Source organism: Octopus bimaculoides, chromosome 4, assembly GCF_046866305.1.
Source record: "Octopus bimaculoides isolate indiv1 chromosome 4, ASM4686630v1, whole genome shotgun sequence".
NCBI lineage: Eukaryota > Metazoa > Mollusca > Cephalopoda > Octopoda > Octopodidae > Octopus > Octopus bimaculoides.
The window spans coordinates 24,794,338-24,819,880 of record NC_142931.1 but is presented as its reverse complement, the minus strand read 5'-3'; the positions used below and the strand labels follow the sequence as shown (position 1 = coordinate 24,819,880).

Sequence of the window (25,543 nt, the reverse complement as noted above, 5' to 3'; positions counted from 1 at the left end):
TTTTTCACTGTTTAAACATAGAACTAGTTGTATATATGTGGTCACAGATTTTGACAGTTTCGCGATTGTAATATAATCTATATGTCAAGAGAGTGCAGTTCAAACCAGTGAAAACTGGTTAATTAACATAATAAAGTAAAGTGGTAATTTAATATTTTGTAATCACAGTGTGTGCTTATTTGATATTATTGTCATGACAAAGCATAGTAACTTGAGACAACATAATGGACATGTCATGAATCTTACTATTATTTTTTTCCTTCTGAGTCATTGAAACTGACAGTTTCTACAGTAACAAATGAATTGGAATCACATTTTCTTCTAGAAGAGACATTGCTTTACTATGGTATGTGAGCCAAGAGACATCTCTAACAGAATTTATACACCTGAGTTGCTCTTGTTCTTTTCTTAATGTGGTGTTCATTTTATCAACCTCTAAGTGAGGCAGAAAGTTAAAACAACACAAATGGGATTTATAGGAATATATATTCCTGAAAAGTAGCTATGCATCTGTTGAATTTCTCAGTGAGAAAACAAAACAAAGCAAAACAAAAATTAAAAAATGGTTGAAATATATTAAACTATCAAAATACTGCTAACTTTGGCAAACGTATTAAAATTTTGAGAAAGTAAGAAATAAAATATAAATATACTTCTTGTTAATGATAGAAAGTATTACAGTTTGAACTATACCATCTCTTTTTTTTTTTCAGAGTATCCAAGACTACATTATTTAATGTATGCTTTACTTTTTGTTGATGTTCAAATCCCAAATCAACTCTGATTCAAGATATTTACATATGTACAGGGTGCAGTGAATGAATTGTTGTCTAAATGAATTGTTGTCTAAAAATGAAAATAACACTGGCATCTCATTTTAACAGATATATTTATCAAAATTACATAAAAATATATTGAAATACTAAAGAGTAAATTTTTACAATAAAATCGCAATTGGCTTCAACCACAGGCTCCAAATAACTTCAGAATCTCCTCCTGCAACTCTTCTGGATGGTATCCTTGTTTAAGTTGGTGAATGCTGCCATAATCTTTGCCTTCAGTTCATCTTTGGTGTTACAAAGAGTTTTGTTGGTCTCTCACTCAACTGCACCTCACACATTATAATAATGAGTTGCAACCTTGGGAGTTAGGTGGCCACATGTTAGAGGTGATGTGGTCACAGAAATTGTTTGACAGCCATGACTGAGTTCTCCTGGGAAGTGAATTCCAGAATGATGATGATGATGAGGATGTGTTTGTGTGTGTGTGTGTGTGTGTAGGATCGGGTGTGGTGGTCAGTGCAGGATTAGTAGAGAGGAGTGTTGGACACAATATGGGGGAAGGGTTTCGTTCATTGTGGATCTTATCTAAGCATTGTAGAGGATTAGTGGTTGTCAAGGGCTGAAATATCTTCTGGCCCTAAAGGGAAGGACCAGTCTTTTTGATGCTGATTTTGCTACAAGGATTTGTATTTACCAGGAGAGTTCCTCACTAATGAAAAAGTATAGCTTTCATAATATATATGTCCTGTAAATAATATTTTTATAAGCTTAAAGCTTATAAGCAGTCACTGTGAATTGACTAAAGAAAATAGTCTATTATTGAGGTGTATAAGCCCTCGACAGAAAAAAGTGGGATTTCTGTTGCGTGGGACTTTAACCCACACCTCTATGTTTATGCAACAAGTGTGCTACCATTCACACCATGGTGATTTATATATATATATATATATATATATATATATATATACATATAAATATATATATGTATGTATGTGTATATATATATATTTATATATATATATATATATATATATATATATATATATATATATATGTATGTATATATATATATATGTATGTGTTTGTGTGTGTGTATGTATATATATATATATATATATATATATATATATATATATATACATATGTGTGTGTATGCATGTATGTCTGTATATATCTCTGTATGTGTGTCTTTCTGTTTGTGTTTTATTTTTTCTCTACCACTGCTTGAAACTAGTGCTGGTTTGTTTATATCCCCAATGGAATTAGTGGTTTGGAAACAGAGACCAATAGAATAAATACCTACACTTAAAAATAAGTACAGGAGTCAATTTGCTTGTTTAAACCCCTCAAGGAGGTGCCCCAGCATGACCACAGTCCTCTGACTGAAACAAGTGAAAGGTAAAAAAATAAAAGATATTCTTATACAATTAATACAAATGAAGAATATTTCTTCTGATTTATCAATTGAGAAAACTTTGTGCCAAGCATTCAGAATATTCCAAACTTTTATTACCTCATCTTCATCTAAGAATACCACTAGCAGGCTTTTAACTTCTTGATTACATCTAAATTAACATCATTTATCCAGAAAATAATCAATTTTGCTTTGGCAGTAGTGCACTCTGTGAAGAATACATTTACCAGAAATCATAGACTGTTATTTTTACTACTCAATCTACTTATCTTGTCTTCAATGACTATCAACTTTCAATATTTTTGTCATTATATTACTTATTTGTATATCTAGGCTGTATTTCCCATTTTAATAACAATCCAATTAGAGTATATATATTTGAGAGATCAGCTCAAATTTGTATACACACACACACACACGCACGCACGCGCGCGCGCACATATATATATTTGATAGATAGGTAGGTAGATAGATAGGTAGGTAGATAGATAAATAAATAAATAGGTAGGTAGGTAGGTAGGTAGGTAGATAGATAGATAGATAGATAGATAGATAGATAGATAGGTAGATAGATAGTTAGATAGGTAGATAGATAGTTAGATAGATAGATAGATAGATAGATAGATAGATAGATAGAGTGTGTGTATTTGTGAGAACAGCTCCAATTTGATCTCAGATAAATATGAGGAAACCTTTTAGTTGTTAATGTAGAATCTTTAGTTTCAACTAATACGACAAATAGTTTTTCAGTCCCTGAAGGAATGTAAATGTGTGTGTGTGTGTGTGTGTGTGTGTGTGTGTGTGTGTGTGTAAAATGATCTCTATATTTTCATTCCACCAAGGAACTGTTCCATAATACACGATAAAATTTTACGGGCTTTCACAATGTCCATCACAACAGCTGTGATGTTTAAAGTACTAATTTGAAATCTTATAGCTATTTTAATATATCCTACTATACCTCACACAGGGCTTTAATGTATTGTCACCAACAGTCCAACAGTGTATTACATCTATAGCCAGATCAATTGAAAGCAGGTTCCCTTCTTTAATTCACAGTTGAGTGGTTCACAGTAGGAAGGGCATTCAGCTGTAATATCAATTGTTGCAAAACAAATCATCTCATTCATATATTCATACATACATACATACATACGTACGTACGTATGTATCTGTGTGTGTACACGTTTTGCTGGAGTGTTTTTCATAATAGCAGTTAGTTTCTAGTGAGAAGACAGTTTTGTTACACTCAAGGTTGGAGGTTTTGGGCTACTAACAAAGAGGTTAGCAGTTCATATCTAATTATCAACACTGCATAGTATATATAATCTAGACAGCTAATTCATATGACTCAGTGTATTTTGTGAATGGTTAACACAGGATAGGACAGAAACAACCTACTAATGTAAACTGCTATTTTATCATCAATTCATGTGAATTCAATTATTTATTTTGTTTGTTATATTCTAAAGTTGTTGTTCAGTCCCAGGTCATTTCTGTTTCAACAGACCTCGAAACAAAGACATTCCAATTGTATGTACCCCATCTTTTTCAGAAGTGTGTAGGATTACATTACCTAATGTATCCCTTTGGTACCAATTTGCTTGACACTGTTTTTTTTCATATATATACTTGCTGTTTTTGAAGTGATTCAGATTCAGCCATCCATCAAAATTTCATGTTTTTTTACAAGCATGGCTGTGTGGTTTCTAACGTGCCACCAAGGCGACACTGATATATTATATATATAATTGAACCATTAACAGCACTGTCGAGCGTGTTCATTGCCAGAGCAGCTGTCTGGCTTCCGTGCTAGTGGCCTGTAAATAGCACCATTAGAGCGTAATTGGGCACGTTAGAAAATCATTCGAGCGAGGTCGTTGCCAGTGCCGCTGGACTGGCTCCCGTGCAGGTGGCACGTAAAAAACACCTTTTTGAGCGTGGCCGTTGACAGTACTGTGTGACTGGCCCTCGTGCCGGTGGCACGTAAAAGCACCCACTACACTCTTGGAGTGGTTGGCGTTAGGAAGGGCATCCAGCTGTAGAAACTCTGCCAGATCAGATTGGAGCCTAGTGCAGCCTTCTGGCTTGCCAGTCCTCAGTCAAATCGTCCAACCCATGCTAGCATGGAAAGTGGACGTTAAACGATGATGATGATGATGATGATGATGATGATATATTATATATATATATATATATATATATATATATATATGTGTGTGTGTGTGTGTGTGTGTGTGTATGTATGTATGTTTGTATGCATATATGACTATGTATCTACATATTAAACCTGTTTTTTTTTAAAAATCTATTCTCAGAACATTCTAGCATTTATGTAGTTTAGCTGCAAGCTAGAATTTGAATAAAAATTTTCTTCATGAACAGTGTTGTGTTGCCAGTGAAAGGCATAAGTTATTTTTTAGTTTGTTTATTTGTTTGTATTTACTGCCTCTAGTGTGGAAATATCAACAGCTGATGTGTTTGCACAGAGAGATGTTAGTCTGCTGTTTCTGCATGTGTGTGCCTGTCTGTCTGTCCGTCTGTCTATCTGTCTCTGTCTGTCTGTCTGTCTGTCTCTCTCATATGCACGCACACACAACTGTCTAGCTGTCTGCTTATATCTGTCTGTCCATTCATCTGTGTGTGTGTGTGTGTGTGTGTGTGCGCGTGTGTGTGTGCATGTGTGTGTGCATGTGTGTGTGCATGTGTGTGTGTGTGAGTGTGTGTGTGTGTGTGTGTGTGTGTGTGTGTGGAGGGTTGGGGAGGTCTAAGAGTAAAAAGAAATGGAGAGATTTGAAGAGGAAAAAAATGAATGAGTTTGTTGGAGAAGAAAAACTGAGGGCTAGGGCATGAAAGAGTACTTGAAAGAAACAGAGAAAAAAGAGTGAGAGAGAGAGACAGACAGACAGAGACAAAGAAAAAGAAAGAACAGAGAGAGAAAGAGAGAGAGTAGAGTTATTAGAAAAAAGAAGGGAAAAGAAGTAGGTGGAAAGAGGTAGGGTTAAACATAAAGACTTAAAGCAAGGAAATAGGAAAGAAATGTGTAAGACCTAACCCCTTCCTGCCAAACTCACGCCCACATCACTCAGATGCATGACAGGGCCAATCAACCCACCCTTTCACCAAACCACCATACCACATCACACCCCACAACCAATTTGTCAATAAATTTAAAAATAGTTCTTACACTAATGACATTAAGTTTATTTTTCTTTCTTTCTTAATTTAAAAAGTATTTAGTTTACATTTTGTTCAGCAGTCAGCTTTTAAGAACAAATGTTAGTTTTTCTCAGTTTGGTTTAGGAAGTTCAGGGAGGAAGTGAGTAATAAACATATTTATCATGGTATCTTGACATGATGAAATTCATTTGCACGTACATACAATATATATGTGTGTGTGCACGTACAGGAAGTATGTGTGTGTGTATAAATATATATATACATATATATATATGTATATGTGTATATAGATAGTTTATATTTAATGTATACATATATACATACACACTCATACACATACTCAAGTACATGCATAAAATGCACACAGATATGCATATTCATGCACATATATCTATGTACATGCATATATATATGCACACATATAATACACGTACATATTTCCTGTTCATATGAAACCATTACAAAAACCAACATTATCTTAAGACTTAGACAGGCAGAAAATAGAAGCGTAGGTGTGCATTAAACTGTTGGTCATCAATATTTAAGCCCCAATGCCTAGTCAGAAGGTTAATTCCAGAACATTGTACAGCATATTAGAGGAAAATTAATTTATAAGAAACGTCTGCAACAGGGCTATATCTTGGCACTGCTATGATTTGTTCCCATGCTGAATCTGCTGTTATATTCGGCATTGTCAAACTTTTAAAATTAGATTTGCCAAATCTCAGAATATTTTTTCATTTAGAAATGATAAAGCTGTATTGTTCAGAAGTTTGCTTCACAGTTACATAATTATGGGTCTGATCCCATTGAATAGGACTTGGTGCAAGTGTCCTCTGTCGTAGCTTTAGCTCAGCAAAAAAAGCTTGTGAGAGAAATTTGGTTGACAGATACTAAGCCCATCATGTAGGTATATGTCATCATCATCATCATTTTATATTTGCTGTCTATGCTTGTATAAGTTGGATGGGTCATCACAAATATAAATACAATATTTACTACAATTCAGTGACTATTCACCTCATCAGTATATATCAGTTGCTGGCATTTTGGGTGTGCGAGAAATATAAGCACTCAAAAAAAAGGCCTTACTTTCCAGTTAGCCCTTTCTACAGCCCCCACACAGAGCTTATTGTTAAATGCATTTTTACTATTGAAAATCCAAATGTTCCATCTTAACTGCTACTGACACCAAATTTCATAATGTCTGTTGAATTTACTCCTACAATATTGTGACACCATCTCAAGCATATACACAACTATGCTTCCCCTAGTCTCGATGGTGTTGCTTATTTGCTTCTCAAATGCAGTGACCTCTTTCTACTGCACTAGCTTTTGCCCCACTTCCAGTGCAGTAATGAATTTCTGATTGGCTGTAGGCAAGTGTACCATTATACATTTTGGGAGAAAACACCTGGAATTTACTTACTACCTCCACTACACCAACCTTCAAGAATCTACTCCTCATTCTGGAGTAAAGTTCAAGTTGTCCAAGAACATAAGACGGTCGATTTCTTTGAAACTTTTGGCTAGATGATTTGATTCTTAGGTTTGTATTTTCATAATGCTGTAGGATGGGTGGCATGTTTGATCTTTGACATTTGATTTTTAAAAAAATTCTACAATATTGAACACAATATTGATTATCTCAAAAACGCCTAATTAATTTTGGGTGTTAAGTACAGACTATGTAAGAAAGCTGAGGTTGTATTGTATTATTGCGAAACTTGAATATGACATTGAATGTCTGTAGCACTGTTATAAAAAAAACGAAATTATTTTTTGTGAAAATAATCAATTCCACCTCCTACAGAAATACAATTGCTGCATGGCACCTTGGGCAAGCATCTTCTACTATAGCTTCAAGCCGACCAAAGTCTTGCGAGTGGATTTGGTTGAGGGAGACTGAAAGAAGCCCAGTATGTGTGTGTGTGTGCTTCCTTGTCTTGACATCACATGATAGTTGTAAATGGATGTCACTGCCATATAAGTGGTATCATTCATTCCTAATATTCTGCAAGGATATATCTAGCCTTGGGGAAATATTACCTTGCTTGAAAACAGGTGAGAGTTGGCAATAAGAAGGGTATCTGGCTGTAGAAAAATCTAACTCAAACGCCATCTGACCGTTGCAAGTATAGAAAAGTGGACATTAAATGATAATGATGATGAATAACCTGAAGCAAAAATACAGAATATCTAAAGAAAATATCTTTTTAAATCTGTCTCAGCCAGAGACATTTAAAGTTAACTCATCCTCTATATCCCACTAATGGGTGATTCTTCCTTAGGGTGGATCAGCAGAATTGAACTGTTAAAGTGTTAGACTAAATGTTTTATGGTATTTAGTTGCATCTCTTTAGGTTTCTGAGTTCAAATTCTGCCATGGTCAACTGCCTTTTATCTTTCTGGAGTCTATAAAATAAAGTATCAGTTAAGTACTAGGGTAGATATAATTGACTAATTCCTCTCTCCTCCAAATTTCTAGTCTTGTGCCTATATAAGAAAATGTCCTGCTAGATATTTTCTTACATAGGCCAGTCCTGCTATAAAGAGCAGTCAAATCTCTCCTCAAATGCACCATTTTCTTTCCACAGTGTTAGGTCTCAGAGAAAGTTTGGTGATTTCTTTGCATGCACTATGTGGTTGTTGCGGAATTTCCATGAGAAAATACAAAGGTGGCTTCTTGTTGCCTTACCTTGGGTATGTTTTACAAGACACAATCTTGTTAGCTTGATCGTGACAAGAAACTGTACCTAATTAGGCACTCAGAATATAAGGAGCTGGAACCAGTACTGCGAAGTATTTCAGCTGACATTCAAACAATTCCATTTATCCGTTCCCCTGGACTGGCATTTTATTTTATTGACCCTGGGAAAATGAAAGGAATAAGTTGAATTTGGCAGGATTTGAACTCTGAACCTAAAGAACTGGAACAAATATTGTAAAACATTTTGTTTTATGCTCTAATGATTCTGTCAATTCAAGCCTTAAAAAAGAAACTTCATCATCATCATCATTGTTTTAATGTCACTTCTCCATGCTTGCATGCATCAGGTAATATTTCCTAATGTCATGAAACATTGGAAATGAAGGACACTGCTTCATGACGGTGACACTTGTTTACAACTATCATGCAATGTTGAGGCAGGATAACAGGGTACACATATGCACACACACACGCACACACACACACAATTGGTTTATTTCAGTTTCCGTCTACCAAATCCATTCACAAGTCCTTTGTTGGCCCAGGTCTTTAATAGAAGACACTTGCTCATGGTGCTACACAGTGAGATTGAACTCAAAACACCTTGTGATTGGGATGCAAACTTCTTATCACAAAGTTATGCCTACACCTTAGATAATTAAATTCTGGGGTACATTTTAACTGGAAAAGGATAGCTTGATTATGTTTGGATGATTTTGGCTTGTTAGCCTGAGGCTAAACAACAACAGCAATTCATCATAGATGCCAAATAACTTTAAGCATTCTGGAATCCAAGACTGGTGATTACATTACTCTTTACTCTTTACTCTTTTACTTGTTTCAGTCGTTTGACTGTGGCCATACTGGAGCACTGCCTTTAGTTGAGTAAATCGACCCCAGGACTTTGTAAGCCTAATACTTATCCTATCGGTCTCTTTTGCCGAACCGCTATGTTACGGGGACGTAAACACACCAGCATCGGTTGTCAAGAGATGTTGTGGGGACAAACACAGACACACAAACATATACACACACATACATATATATATATACATATATACGACGGGCTTCTTTCAGTTTCTGTCTACCAAATCCACTCACAAGGCTTTGGTCGGCCCGAGGCTGTAGTAGAAGACACTTGCCCAAGGTGCCACACAGTGGGACTGAACCCGGAACCATGTGGTTGGTAAGCAAGCTACTTACCACACTGCCACTCCTGCACCTACATTGTATATACATTTTGGTAATTAGTCTCATTGTTAGATCTTCATACCCCTTGCTGTTATTGTTTAGTTCCAGGTCAGCCACGAGTGAGTAGGTCTATGATCAAAACCGTTTCAGCTTTGTCCATCCTGTCATGTTCTTTTATGGGAGAGAGTGTGACAGTGAAGCTTGGGCCATTATATTCAACCTGTCCTTCTTTTTATGATGGTAAAATATGATTTGATGAACAATTTTATTGCTATTGGCTTTGATTACTAGAATGATCGTATAAAGTCACCCCCATTTGTTTTGTATTTGCCAAAGTTCAAAATATGCTATAGCTAATGTCTTGATTCTTTGAACAAGGAATGTTTCTGTCTTTAGTCTTCTTAACTGAAAATAGGTATATACTTTTCTTTTTACATTCCAGTATTTATTGATTAGAAGGACTCTATTAGAGACCAATATAATGATGTTGAAAATCAATGATTAGAAGTACTTTGCTATGAAATATATATTAAGCATGCAAACATCTGGAGTCTCTCTCTCTCTGTCTTTCTCTCTTTGTCTTTTTCTCTTTGTCTCTCTCAGATTCTCTGTTTGCCTGTTCTGTCTCTCTCTCTCTTTCTCACACACACACACACTCACACACATGCACACCTAGAGTTTTTGTTGATACGCTATGGAAGACTTTATGCTGTCTCTAAGACAAACTACTGCCATAGAATCCGTCTATCTCCAAAACTATACTCCTGGGAAGATTCATTGCTAGCAACAAAAAACACCATCAACATTTGGTAAATGGACAGTGAGCTTATACCTCTTTTTATTTATAATGAAGTATATTCAATTAATATGAATTTAGCACTTTGGCCATGGATCAGGAATGTGTTCGGATAGGATAAAGTCATCTTGATGATAGACTGCTTCCATATTAAGTATGTTTAGCCCCATGTCATCATCATCATCATCATCATTGTTTAACGTCCATCTTCCACGCTAGCATGGGTTGGACGATTTGACTGAGGACTGGCGAACCAGATGGCTAGACTTATGGTCAAGTGTTCCAGCCATGCTTTCAGTGTAGTTTGGACTAATTTATCCAATGATTACTTTATTTTTAGATGGTAGGGAGTTATTTGAGTCGCATGCGGCAGCTATTTCTTACAGAACAAGTTATTGCATAAATGCTCCCTCATTGATTGTGCTTCCCTATATATAATATCCTGATTACAATCCTGTTTACTATCTGAGTCTACACCAAGGCTCCCCCCCCTTTGGGTGCAGTTGCGCCCGCGAGCCCATTTTATTGCACCCACAGACTAATATACTTGTATGTACAAAATATAGTAAGTTTTTCAATAAAAAAATTTATACAATATTTGTATACCTATTTGCGACATAGGTCGCATTTCCACTACAACCTAAAATGGTTACACTCGAAGAGAAAAATCATCCTGTAATTGCCATTTGAATGGAAATTTTGATTTTACTATAAAACCTATATTGCTAGCTTTGTACCAGCCCCCTTGAGACCCAACTGCACTTTAGCTAAAAAATATAGATCATAAGTAATATAAGCGTCCAAATTCAGTGGCAGCATTAATTTAATGTGTTAAACTTATCTTTTTTAATGTATATCGAATTATACACAGATATATAGAAGATTTACACAAATATAAGAGTTAGAACTTGTGATTCGCTCGTGGACCTTTTTCTTTGGAAATTTTTGCCTGCCACACTAAAAAATTACTCCACCCCTGGTCTACACTAATGGCTTAGCTTATAGGGTATCTAGCTAGTGATATGTGTTGACCATCAGATTCATGCCTGTGGTGATATTTCTAAAATAAATGTCACTCCATGTAATTAAATTAAAACTATGCAATTCAGGAATTCAAGCTAGCTATCATAATTGTTTACTTTTACCGAATTATTATTTTCCTTCAATTATCTAGATACAAAAATGAAACAGTATCTATAAGCAATATTTTCATATGTAGAATCAATGTCATTACAATAGTAAAAGCGAAGTTGTTTCCCTTGACACCAAGCTCTGCAATGCCTTTTCTTTTTATGAGAACTGTTCTGATAAAACTGCCGATCTAATGGGTTCCTTATATCACTATAAATCTGTGTAAATAAAAGCTTCTTGTTTGGTGGCTCCATTACATTTTACATTGACTGGCTTTTACTGTTGGTGGTTGTCTCCATGACATTTTATATTGACTGATTTCATTGTTAACTCAGAGCTTGGTTATCTCACCAACTTTCTTCTTTCTCAAAATTAGTGACACACTAGCTATCACCTCTAACTGCATGCACTCACATGCAGATAAAACAACTCTAGACTCCTTCTTCAACATTCAGACTGCATTCTTATACAGCTTATACAGTCCCAACACTTCTTCATATTCATCATTTTTCATAACAGACACCTCAGAAATATCTTACAATATATTAATCTCATTCACCAGCACTGTAACACAGACCCCATACTATTCAAGATTACATCCCCACAACACTACATCCTCTCTGCTCAAGACTAATACATTGCTAACACTATTAGTCCTGACAAGTATCACATGTTACTATCTCCAATGATCTCTCACAGAAATCACACCACTTCATAGCTCCTGTTACTATACATGCCATAAGTTCATCATGCTGCAAGAAACTCCTCACACACCTGGTGCAATGTACTGTCTAGTGTGCATAAAAAGAAACACACACAAAAACGTAAGAAGTATGTTACTGAATCCTCTCTTCAAACTAAACTAATGATGAAGTGGGTGGGTTGAATTTTGCATTGCTCATGAGAAAAAAATATACTTTTCTTAGTAGACCTCCAAAAACCATGGATACTGTCTCTTACTCTAGACCAAATCATTGTATGTGTGTGTATGTGTATTATATATGTTAAATTTTATATAACATGATCACTTTAACAGCTAAAAATAGGAGCTGAATGTTCCTCAAATTGCTCTCATCGTCTTGAAAAAAAAATGACATGCTAGACAGTGTAAACTCTGATATCCAAAAGGATGTAATGACCACAGATATGCTCAATATGGACTGAACTGGAAATAACTGCCACCATCACCAACACCATCAATAACATCTGTCTTTCATCTCAAATTTTTTTCCTTGTTCTTGGAAGCATATTCAATTTTGGACAGAGCTTGGTTTGATGTTGTAACTCTCTACTGAGAGTTCTCATTGCCTTTTTCCTAACAGATGTGGTTTCTAAGATTTGTAAGAGAGTGGGATATGGCAATTTCATTATCAGCATCCCCAAAATATTAATATTGGTAGATTAGAATGGTAATGAGAAGAAATCAAAGCCAGATCATAGATTATCCTATATGTAAGTTAAATACTTTAGTGTATGGCATATTTGTCATTTATATAAAATTAGCAGCTGTTCAAAGATGACATATGGGATGCAAACATGGCTCTGTGCGCACACACACACACACACATATATATATATATATATATATATATATATATATATATATATATATATATATAGATATATATATATATATATATATAGTCAATTCAGTGGAGGCGCAATGGCCCAGTGGTTAGGGCAGTGGACACGCGATCATAGGATTACGGTTTCGATTCCCAGACCAGGCGTTGTGAGTGTTTATTGAGCGAAAACACCTAAAGCTCCACAAGGCTCTGGCAGGGGATGGTGGTGAACCCTGCTGTACTCTTCCAAGACAACTTTCTCTCACTCTTATTTCCTGTTTCTGTTGTGCCTGTAATTCAAAGGGTCAGCCTTGTCACACTGTGTCACGCAGAATGTCCCTGAGAACTACGTTAAGGGTACACGTGTCTGTGGAGTGCTCAGCCACTTGCACGTTAATTTCACGAGCAGGCTGTTCCGTTGATCAGATCAACTGGAACCCTCGACGTCGTAAGTGACGGAGTGCCAACAACAACAGTAGTCAATTCAAATAAATGAATAAAATTGATGGATGACAAAAGGATGTGCACAAGGAATGTTTTACCTTGATGTTCGGTAAAAAGAGAGAGTTTTGATGTTGCGAGCATAGCTCTTCATCAGAAAGGGGAAAGTCAAATGAAGAAAAAGAAATCACCAACAGTACGTACAGTTACATTGCTGAATAATTTAAATAATCAAAAAATGGAGAAAACTTTTGATCAACAAACAAACAAATTGACCCACATTGGTTGATTATTCTTTTTAATACAAAACATGATATATGTTAAGTCATGTTTTGTATTAAAAATTTTTCTGATTATTTAAATTTGATTCCTGATAAACTTTTGTTTATTCTGTTGTTACCTGAACCCTATGAGCATAGTGTGCCTGCATACCCATGCCCAGGGATAGCATAGGTAATTGATACCGACAGTAAATACAGATACTATTATCCCTTAGACGTTGACAAATGTAATGGGAATAGTTTTAACTTTGTGTTGATTACTAGTACAGGAATATTGAATGGAATTTGTACTTATCAAAAAAATATTTGGCAAGGGGGTGGATTGGCAAGAGTGGTGGATTGGTCATGAGGGTAGATTGGCAGAACCATTAACATGTTGAACTGCATACCCTTAGGTTCTGAATTCAGATCCTGTCTAGGATATCTTTGCCTTTTTATCCTTCTGTTGTTGATAACTTAAACACCATTTTCCTGGGGTTGGTATAATCAGTTATATCCCTTTTCCCCAATTAGAAGTTGTGTGTGTACATTGTTCTGAAAAGTCAACTTTAATCTCTGTAAAACATTGCAATTTAGTTAATTGCAACTTTATTTGTTATAAAAAATCTAAAATACAATATTAAAAAAAAGAAAAATAATGCTAATGAAACATCAGCAGAAGTAATGAAACAATGAAACAATTCAAATTGTTTTCTGTATTTACTTACATAATTATAATATTTCAAATTGCAATTTTTAAAAATTATTCATTCACATTTAACACAAATAACGGACGTACTTCATTTGTATGTCACTTCTTAAATTTCAGTCTAATATATAACCATTGAAGGTCAAAAGTCATATGTGATAATGAATATATTTGATGAAAGCAAGCTAAATGATATAATGAATATATTTGATGAAAGCAAACCAACAAACATTCATATTTTATCTTGATATGTCTTTAATTCAAGATAATTCTACTGGGAATATAACATAATCTTTCTAAACTTAAGTAACCAAATTTTATACTTCTGTCTATGCAGTCTTAATTTTCAATATTTAAAGAATTTTTTCTCCAGAAACTTATTATTTAATATCTATGAGATTTGAGTGAGGTGATTTGTTAGTGATAATATACAATTTGCAACTGGACACTTATTTGCAAGATGTTTTTTCTTGCTGGGTCTGGGGTAATTATCTTTTGTAGGCTCTCAAATATTTGTGAGATTATTTCCATTAATGTTCTGCTTAAATTGTATCAAGTCAACATGTACAGGAAAGATATGAGCAGGGAGGAGATTCCAAAGTGTGACATTTAGACTGGGCGTCGCAGTTAGTGCAGAACCTGAGAAATTGGACACCACATGGGTAATGAGAGGAGGAAATATGACTGGGTTAGGCATACCTGAGTAGAGGTTACATCAGACAGGCCTACTCCAAGGAACAGAGGCTATTATTTCAGTACCAAAGCAGAGAGAGGGGACCATATGCATGTGGACAGAAAATCACTCACAGTAGCATGCTTGTTATCTTTCACTGGATGCAGTCTAAGATGCATGTGTGCACAACAACAACACTGTTCCAGATATACAGTAATCCCTCAACTATTGTGGGTATTACATTCCAAAACCTCCTGCAATAGGTGAAAATCTGTGGAGTAGAAACAGTACTGTTCTGTATATTTTTTTAGTTATTTTTATAATTTGTATATATTTATTTTATTATAAATGCAAAACAACACCATGGACGAATCGACATAAGCTTAAATAATAAACCATGATAGGTGAACCACGATATGGCAAGGGATTACTGTACAGTCGTGGCCAAAAGTTTGGAACATTTTTTTGAAAAATTAAAATTATGCCCAAGTACAATTTGATTCAACTTTGGGCATATAATATAAAAATTCTAATTTTCAGACATATATTCCAAACTTTTGACTACGAATATAGGAGTAATATTGTGAGCCTCACCCAAGCATTGTAGGCATCAGTAATTGTTGCAGGCTTTTGTGTGTTGTGGAGGCAAGTAGCTTAGTGGTTAGGGTGTTGCGTTATGGCTGTAAGATTGTAGTTTCAATTCTTGGACCAGGCGACGCGTTGTGTTCTTGAGCAAAGCACTTCATTTCACTTTGCTTCAATTCGCTCAGCTGGTAAAAATGAGTAATCATGTGATGGACCAGCATCCCATTCATGTGGGGAATATATATGCCATGGAAACCGGGAAACCATCCTTATGAGTCTGTATGACTTGAGAGGGAACTTTACTTTACCATTTTACTATTTTGTGTACTTGCCATTAGCTTTTCTTCATCTTGTTTACCGAAGCCAATGGTAAACACAGTAACATGACTATCAACTATTTAGATGTTGTAAACGATATGCTGCAGACTGTAATTAAACAATCTGAAACATTATTGAAGATTCATGAAGGTTAGAGCATTTCTGTATGCATGTGAATTTGTAAATACATTACAGATACAAACTAGATGGAGTACAGGACAAGGTTTACACATTTATAATAATGCAATGTTTGAATTTCTAATATTTTGTATTGATGTTATATTCAGACTGGATGAGACTCCTGCACCTTTCTGTTTGATCAATGTTTTCATTGGTCGTGTAGTAGCTCTTAGTCCTCAACTAAGGTTATAGCAAAATTTAGAGCAGTAATATGCAAGATGTGTACAGATAAGAGCTTTATTAAAAACTGAATACCCCAATAATTGTCAGATGGAACCTGATACAATTCTCATATGGGATAAATTTGGTTAATGTGAAGTTTTGAATTTCAGCGTTTGATGTGAATATGCAAGAAAGAAGAGAATCCCATAAGGTGGTGACTCTTGAAATGAAGGATTGCATAAATTATTTGACATTAGGGTTTAAGGAAGAAGGAAAACTGAGTATGAGTGACAAAATTCAACATAACAGATCTATCAAGTTGGTTGGATTGGATTGGATTGCCCATGTTTGGTCCATTGCAGGATGAAGGCCTCAGCGTGGTCTCTCCACCAAGAGATCATACTGGTTTGCTGAGTTTACTCTGCCACACTGGTTTGACATGGCTTGGAAGAGGGGCGAAGTTTTTATACTCTTACCCTGGAATGGTGGAGGCACAATAGCCCAGTGGTTAGGGCAGCGGACTCGCGGTCATAGGATCGCGGTTTCGATTCCCAGACCGGGCGTTGTGAGTATTTATTGAGCGAAAACACCTAAAGCTCCACGAGGCTCCGGCAGGGCGTGGTGGTGAACCCTGCTGTACTCGTTCACCACAACTTTCTCTTACTTCCTGTTTCTGTTGTGCCTGTAATTCAAAGGGTCAGCCTTGTCACACTGTGTCACGCTGAATATCCCTGAGAACTACATTAAGGGTACACGTGTCTGTGGAGTGCTCAACGACTTGCACGTTAATTTCACGAGCAAGCTGTTCTGTTGATCGGATCAACTGGAACCCTCAACGTCGTAAGCGACGGAGTGCCAACAACAACCCTGGAATAGTTAAGTCAAATATATTAACCCCAGTGTTCAATTGGTACCTATCATATCAACCCCAATAGGATGAAAGGCAAAGTCGACCTTGGCAGAATTTGAACTTAGAAAGTAAGGACAAACAAAATACGGTTAAGCATTATGCCTGACATGCTAATGGTTCTGCCAACTTGCTGCTTTCAAGTTGACTAAAAGGAATATAATGTGTTTCTAGTAGCACATTGTAAATGACTTGAGTCATCAATTTGAACATTCAATCCCTGTACTTGAAGTACTCAGTGAGTGTTGAAACCGTATTAAATTATGTAGCTGTGTGTTTATAAAGTTCACTTCTCAGCCATGTGGTTTCAGGTTCCATCTCATTCTGTGACACATTGGGCAACTGTCTTCTATTACCACCTCAGGTTGACCAACACTTTGCAAGTGAAATTTGATAGACCAAAACTTTACAGAAGCCCCTCCTGTATTCTTTTTCTTTCTTTCTTTTTTCTTTTTTACTTCTTTCAGTCATTACTCTGCAGCCATGCTGGAGTGCTGTCTTGAAGGATTTAGTGAAGCAAATTGATTTCCGTACTTTTTGAAGTCTGGTACTTGTGTGTTGCTCTCTTTTCCTTTGCTACAGGACATTAACAAACCAACACCAGTTGTCAGGTGGTGAAGAGGATCACACACACACACACACACACACACACACACACACACACACACATATGTCCCCAAAATATTCTTTTCTACTCTAGGCACTAGGCCTGAAATAAAAATTTTGGGGGAGAGGGCCAGTTGATTAGATTGACCCCAGTACGTAACTGGTAATTAATTTATCAACCCAAAAAGGATGAAAGGCAAAGTTGACCTCGGTAGAATTTGAACTCAGAACGTATATATCCCCAAAATATTAAAAAAACAAAGATGAGATGAAAAAACAACAAACAGGGAGGATTAGGTTAATATTGGAGAAAATTGAAGAAATCTTTAATGTTTTGAGTCTATGCACTTCTTCAGAAAGGACAGATGAGGAGAAATAAAAAATGGAGACAAAAAAATGGTCAAGGTATGACTGGAAGAGGAAGAAGTTGGATTGAGGTGTTAGCAGCAAAGGAGATAACAGTGACCTGGCATGTGTTTGTGTGTACACAAGCACATGTGTGTGTGTGTGTATGACACAATGTGTATTGTGCATGTGTGTACGTGTGCATGGACATGTGAGTGTGTGTGTGTGTGTGTGTGTGTGTGTGCAAGTGTGTATGAAACTGTTATATGTATATATACTGTATATATTACTGTGTGCTTATTATACACTGTATGAAAGCTTGTCGTATATATATGTGTGTGTGTGTGTGCTTCTGCTTAAGGCGGTGCTCCAGCATGGTCGCAGTCAAATGACTGAAACAAGTAAAATATAAAATAATATATATATTTATATATGACAGGCTTTCACACAGTTCCTGTCTACCAATTTTACTCACAAGACTTTGGTTGACCCAAGGTTAGAGTAGAAAACACTTGTCTAAGGTGCTGTGCTGTAGGACTGAACATGAAGCCACATGCTTGTAAAGTAAGTTTCTTAACCACATGCCCATACCAGTACCTATATATATGAATGCATGTATGAGTGTTTGTCTCTGTGTATCTCCACATTGACACTGTTTGAGTGAGCAATGGTGCATTTATTTACATCTCCTGTAAACAATACATCTTGTAAAATGGTGGTTTTGGTTTTGTGTGAAGACTTGTGGAATAGAAATACTTACTTGAAAAACAGAGTGACTAGGTAACAGGAAGGGCATCCAACTATAGAATACTGCCTCAATAAGTCTCATCCAACTCATGACAGCATGGAAAAAGCAGATGTAAAAACAATAATGATGATGAGGAGGAGGGGGATTTTTTTCCTTTATGTTATTTATTTTCCTTATGTTATTTATTATATCCATTTTCACAAAGGAAGGATGGATTTATCAGATTTCAGTGTTTACATATTGTAGCAACAAGTAATTATGTGACTGGATTCCATTTCTGTTACTAACCACCATCATCTTAAGTTGTGAAACAGGAATAGAACTTGTCAGACAAGCGGACTGAGACAAGGTTGAGCTATAACGGCATGCCCAGGAACAGAATACAATCACTGTTGTTACCGTTGAATTATTTGACTACATAGTCAAAAGTGTCTACTCATTAATATCTTAATAACTTCTAAATCTAATTTTCTTTCTCTTGCTCCCTGCCAACTGACTACAAAGTTTGTATTAATTACCATGGCAACATAATCTTGGTAGGCCAAATTTCAAAAATCTACCTCAAAATTGCTGCAGTTTGGTCATTAAAGCTTCCACTTACAACTTGCTAGTTTTGACTCTAATCCCTGCTTAAAGCATTTATAGAAAACTATTTATGCATATGAAGCAGCACTTTTCTTCATTCTGAGACAAAATATTGGATGGAATCCAGAAAAGAAAGAGCATTTACAACATAAATACCTCCTCCCTTGCATCTCCCAACCTCCATCCCTCACTTTTCAGGTTGGTTCTACAGACTTTTAGCTATTATTTAGCAATTTGTTTATTGAGCACAATAAAACATCCAGAATGGACTAAACAAAACATACTCTATTTTGTGGAAAAACACAAGAAGGTCATTTTTCTCTAAAACTATCAGTACTGCTGTACACTCTCCACCCTACAAAAAGAAAAAAAAATCCATATTTTCAAAAATGCTTGAAAAATTCCCCAAATCAGTTTTTTATGAATAAAAAAAAAAACCTTAGAAATATGTTATTTGTGTATATTGGCAGCTGCTTGTACAAATTGATGTATTAACAACTTCTGTCAATTTGTAACATATTAACAGTCATCTGATGAAGGAACCACTACACAGTCTTGCATTCTGCTAGAAATAGCAACCAATTCTTCCTCAAATCACACCTGTTCTCTTAAAAATAAAAAATAAAAAAGGAAGAAATAGTTTTAGACACAGCGTGTCTGAAATTAAGACAGAATAGTCATGGAATGATCACTTTTGATCATAGATCTGTCGACCAAGGTTGACCTGGAAAAAAAGAACAATAATACTAGTGCGTTCTTTGAGATAGGTGTCTGTCACTAGTTTTTCTTGAATCACCGATAGTGCTTCACCAGTTGGGACTTTGGTGAACAGACTTATCACATCTAGACTCACCATCTGATTGGATTCAATGGGGGTATCCTTCATCAATTCTGTGAAGTGGATGGAATTCTTCACGTATGATGTTGACCTTCCTGCTAAAGGACTGATTATATCCACAAGGAAGCGAGCGGCTCAGTGGATGACGTGCTGAACCTCTACAGCTCACTATATGTCTTAATGGAATACCATCCTTGTGAATCTTAGGGAGATCGTACATGTGTGGTAGTTTACTGTAGTGTTGAGTCAGTTGTCTGTACTTCATTGGTGTAAAGTGAACCTTGTTCTTGATCAAGATCTGTGACAACTTCCTCTCCCTTTTTCAGAGTTGAGTCTTTCTTTACTTTGCTGTAGCTACCGTCACTTGGCAAGGATACCCCCATTGAATCCACTAGTATACCAATAAGAAACTTGATGGAAATGTTGACCTTCTGTGTAGAAACTACCTATTTCAGTATGGACACTGATATATATCGACAGGAAAAGGGTTTAGCTATGGGTTCACCATTATCACCGATAATAGCCAATTTACACTTGGAATACTTTGAGAATTTGGCTTTAGGATCAACACCACTAAAACCAACCTTATGGCTGCGATATGTTGACGACACCTTTATTCTCTGGCCCCACCAGGAAGATGTCCAAGTGCTGTTAGATCATGTGAACTCAAAAAATAATTGTGTGGATACACAATTCACAATGGAAAAGGAAAAAGACAGACAGCTAGCATTCCTGGACATATTAATAACATGCACCAAGTATGGATTCAGTTAAAATAATAGACACAGAACACCACTGGAAAATATGAAAACTAAAAGAAGCAGCACATATGCTAGGACACAACAACCTCCTAAGCAGACCAAGTGCAGAAATTAATAGCATATGGGAACCGGTATTGAGGAAGGATAGGAAAATATTAGATTTATAAGCCCTAAAATTCACTCCATAATTGCCTGTGGGCATATGGCGTAGTGGTTAAGAGCGCGGACTACTAACCCTAAGATTCCAAGTTCGATTCCAGGCAGTGACCTGAATAATAATAATAATAATAATAATAACAACATCGAAAAATACCCTAGGAATGAAAACCCAGGTTCAAATTTTCCCCAAGACACCTGATGAAGGCTGGAGGGTATATCACTGAAACATTGTGTTAACAACAAACAAGATGAGGACATATATCCGTCAAATGTAAATAATGTTCATTTATTTTGTGTTTATGTGGTCACTCAAGTTGCTAACAATAGTAGCTAAATCTTCTTCAGATCATACCTACCATATTAATAAAAGGAAGAACACTGTAGGGTATTGTAGGGAGTTTTTAAATTTAAATAACATAATCCATATTCTAAAAGTTGGAGTGTGGAGATGATGAGAAAACACACTTAGAGGTATGCAGATTTTCTTATAAAGTTTCTAGTAAAACAAGGATGTTGAGTATCTTAAGCATTGGGAGAGTGGGTGTTGAGGTCACAAAAAAATGTCATCATCATCATTGTCGTCATCATCATTTAACATCTTTTTTTCCAAACTGGCATCGGTTGGACAATTTGACATGAGCTGGCAAGCTGGAGGCCAGCACCAGACTCTGGCTTCATCTGTTGGATGCCCTTCTTAATGCCAACTACTTTATATAGTGTACTAAGTGCGTTTTACATGGCACTGACACCACTGCTCTATACATGGCATCAGTATAGGGTTCTAAATATATTCTTTTTCTTTTCTACTCTAGGCACAAGGTCCGAAAGTTTTGGGGAAAAGGGGGCCAGTCGATTAGATCGACCCAAGTACGCAACTGGTATTTAATTTATCGACCCCAAAAGGATGAAAGGCAAAGTTGACCTTTGCAGATTTTGAACTCAGAACGTAAAGACAGATGAAATACCGCTAAGCATTTCACCTGGCATGCTAACGTTTCTTATTTCTTTATTGCCCACAGAGGGCTAAACATAGAGGGAACAAACAAGGACAGACAAAAGGATTAAGTCGATTACATCGACCTCCAGTGCGTAACTGGTACTTAATTTATTGACCCCGAAAGGATGAAAGGCAAAGTTGACCTCGGTGGAATTTGAACTCAGAACGTAAAGCCCAATGAAATACCACTAAGCATTTCGCCCGGCGTGCTAACGTTTCTGCCAGCTCACCAGCTTGGGGTTCTAAGTATATTAAAAGATGGGTCAGGCATGGCTGGAAAGTCTTTGGTCATCATACATCTGCTTAATGAGATCTGATTTAGGGCTAAACAACATGTTATAAATCATTGTTGTTGTTGCTGCTGCTGCTGCTGCTGCTGTTGTTGTTGTTGTTGTTTAACCCCAGGCCAATCTTGATCAAGCAGACAAAGCAGATCTGTAATCAAAGGCAGTACATCTGTAACCATCCATTCTTTTTCCTTTTTTTTTTTTTTTAATGTCTGGGACTATATTATCCAATATATTCTTTTCTGTTTTTTAAGAAAGTGGATAGGGATATGAGGGAGAAAAGGCTGCTATTTTTAGCAAGTTGATCAACCATGTAGTTAGTACCTCCTCCATTGACTTGTAAAATCTTTCATCTTATGGGATTGTGTGAAAGTCTAAGCGAATCAATTCTCATAATCCTCATCAATCATGATCATCATGATGATCATCATCATCACGATCATCATCATCATCATCATGGCATCACCACCACCATCATCATCATCATCATTGTCATTCTTCTTGTCATTATCAAATGTTCTATTAAGTGTTTTGTCTAAGTAGATGAACGGATAAAGTGAAACAGCTCTTGGCTGGAGATGCTTTTAGATTGAATTTGAATAGCTTTCAAGTTATTTTCATCTATTTTTTAGCTCCTTCATAGTGCATCACTAGCTTTACAGCAACACATTTATTCTCATGATATTAGTGATCTTAAGACTTTAGTATATAATCAAAATGCTTGACAAGTCATTATTGCTCATTTACAGTTCAGTTCATTATTCTGTTCCTCCTCCCAATTGTGAAATGTTTTTGTTTGATTAACCCTAAGCCCTGACTGAATAAACATATTGTCAAAGGTGTTCAAGCTGTGACCATCTCATTTTATATTCAGGGATAGTATACCTAGCGTGAAGGTGCATGGCTCAGCGGCTAGAGCATCAGGCTCACAATTATGAGGTAGTGGGTTTGATTCCCAGATTGGGCTGTGTGTTATGTTCTTGAGCAAGACACTTTATTTCATGTTGCTCCAGTTCACTCATCTGTAGAAATGATTTGTGACATCACTGGTGTCAAGCTGTATCGGCCTTTGCCTTTCTCTTTAATAACATTGGTGACATGGAGATGAGAGGCTGGTATGCATGGGCAACTACTAGTCCTCCACAAAACAACCTTGCCTAGACCTGTACCTTGGTGGGTAACTTTCTGGGTGCAATCCCATGGTCATTCATGACCAAATGGGGCTTTGGCACTTGTGCCGGTGGCATGTGAACAAAACATTGGACTGACTCCTGTGCAGGTGGCATGTAAAAAAAACACCATTGCCAGTACCACTGGACTGGCCCTCATGCTGGTGGCATGTAAAAAGCACCCACTACACTCTCGGAGTGGTTGGCATTAGGAAGGGCATCCAGCTGTAGAAACTCTGCCAGATCTGATTGGAGTCTGGTGTAGCCATCTGATTTGCCAGTCCCCAGTCAAATCGTCCAACCCATGCTAGCATGGAAAGCGGACGTTAAATGATGATGAGTGATGAACTCTTTCATTACTTTGACAAATGACAGTTCAACAAAGCAGAGCTGCGCAGAGTTCTTAGTTCAAGCTTGTGGAAAACATTCACTGCTTTGGCTGCCTGTGTGCAGGATCACAGCATCCTCTACCCATCTTTGCAGCCTCTTTCCCTCTCACTATTGGACTTATGAAGAAAGTGTAATTGTATTGGTACTGGTGACTTGGTTTGCTGAATATTATTGTGGTGGGCATGGTTTGCGTAGAGATAGTTCCAGTTCTCTTGACTTTCAAACATTCATTGGTCTGATACAACAAGTGCCATGAGTCTAGTACAGGCTGCTTTACAGAGTATTAGTAGGAGCTCTCCTCATATCCGGAAATTAGGTTTGTTATTTCTTTAAAGATATAAATTAATAAAGTAACTTCTAAGGTGGTGAATTAGTAGGATTGTTAGATTGTCGGGCAAAATGCCTTACAGTTTTTGGTTTGGTACTTCAGATTTTCAGTTCAAATTTCACCAAGATCAATTATAGGTGCAGGCATGGCTGTGTGGTAAGAAGCTTACTTCCCGACCACATGGTTCCAGGTTCAGTTCCACTGCGTGGCACCTTTGAGAAGTGTCTTCTATTATAGACTCGGCCAATCAAAGCCTTGTGAATGGATTTGGTAGACCAAAGCTGAAAGAAGCCTGTTGTGTGTGCGTGTGTGTGTGTGTGTGTGTTTGTTCCCCACTACTGCTTGACAACTTGTGTTGGTTTGTTTACATCTTCGTTCAGCAAATGAGACCTATAGAGTAAGTACCAGGCTTTAAAAAGAAATAACAAGTACTGGGATTAATTCATTTGACTCAAGGCAATGCCCCAGCATGGCCACAGTCATTAGACAAATAAACATTACATTTGACAGAATAATCTGAATGCTAAAAGGCTAAGGATAAGACTTTGCAACGAGTTAACAAGATGCTGTCTTGTAAAAAGTAGGAAGAGAATTGGAAACTACCTTTGTATTTTCCCATCAAAATTTCCTGAAGAACAGACAACGTTTGTCAAGGAAGTCAGTAGGGGTCATTCCTTAACCTGATGACACAGAAACATGCAAAACATCAGATTCTGTTGGGGTTAGTTAGATTTTTTTTAGTTTGGGAAAGAACTGAAGAAAAGCTATGAGTAAAGTCATTCTCTTTTGGACTAATCATCATCATCATCATCATCGTTTAACGTCCGCTTTCCATGCTAGCATGGGTTGGACGATTTGACTGAGGACTGGTGAAACCGGATGGCAACACCAGGCTCCAGTCTGATTTGGCAGAGTTTCTACAGCTGGATGCCCTTCCTAACGCCAACCACTCAGAGAGTGTAGTGGGTGCTTTTACGTGTCACCCGCACGAAAACGGCCACGCTCGAAATGGTGTCTTTTATGTGCCACCCGCACAAGCCAGTCCAGGGGCACTGGCAACGATCTCGCTTGAAAATCCTACAGGAGCCAGTCAGGCGGTACTGGCAACGGCCACGCTCAAAATGGTGCATCTCATGTGCCACCCGCACAAGAACCAGTCCAGGGGCACTGGCAACGATCTTACTTGGCTTGCCGGGTCTTCTCACGCACAGCCCATTTCCAAAGGTCTCGGTCCGTAGTCATCGCCTCGGTGAGGCCCAATGTACGAAGGTCTTGCCTCACCACCTCAGCCCAGGTCTTCCTGGGCCTACCTCTTCCACGGGTTCC

General features: G+C 36.9%; 1 protein-coding gene across 5 annotated transcripts in view; it reads left to right on the top strand.

Moving 5' to 3' along the window:
• Nucleotides 1–25,543, top strand: part of LOC106883075 (uncharacterized) — a 335,438-nt gene that overhangs the window by 43,292 nt on the left and 266,603 nt on the right. The window contains exon 1 of one of the 5 annotated variants that reach the window (XM_014933963.3): nt 18,400–18,519. The exons of the other annotated variants lie outside the window; for them this stretch is intronic. The gene's annotated coding sequence lies outside the window, so the exon portion shown is untranslated. Of the gene's footprint in view, nt 1–18,399; nt 18,520–25,543 lie in introns of those variants that run through there. 5 annotated transcript variants of the gene reach the window in all.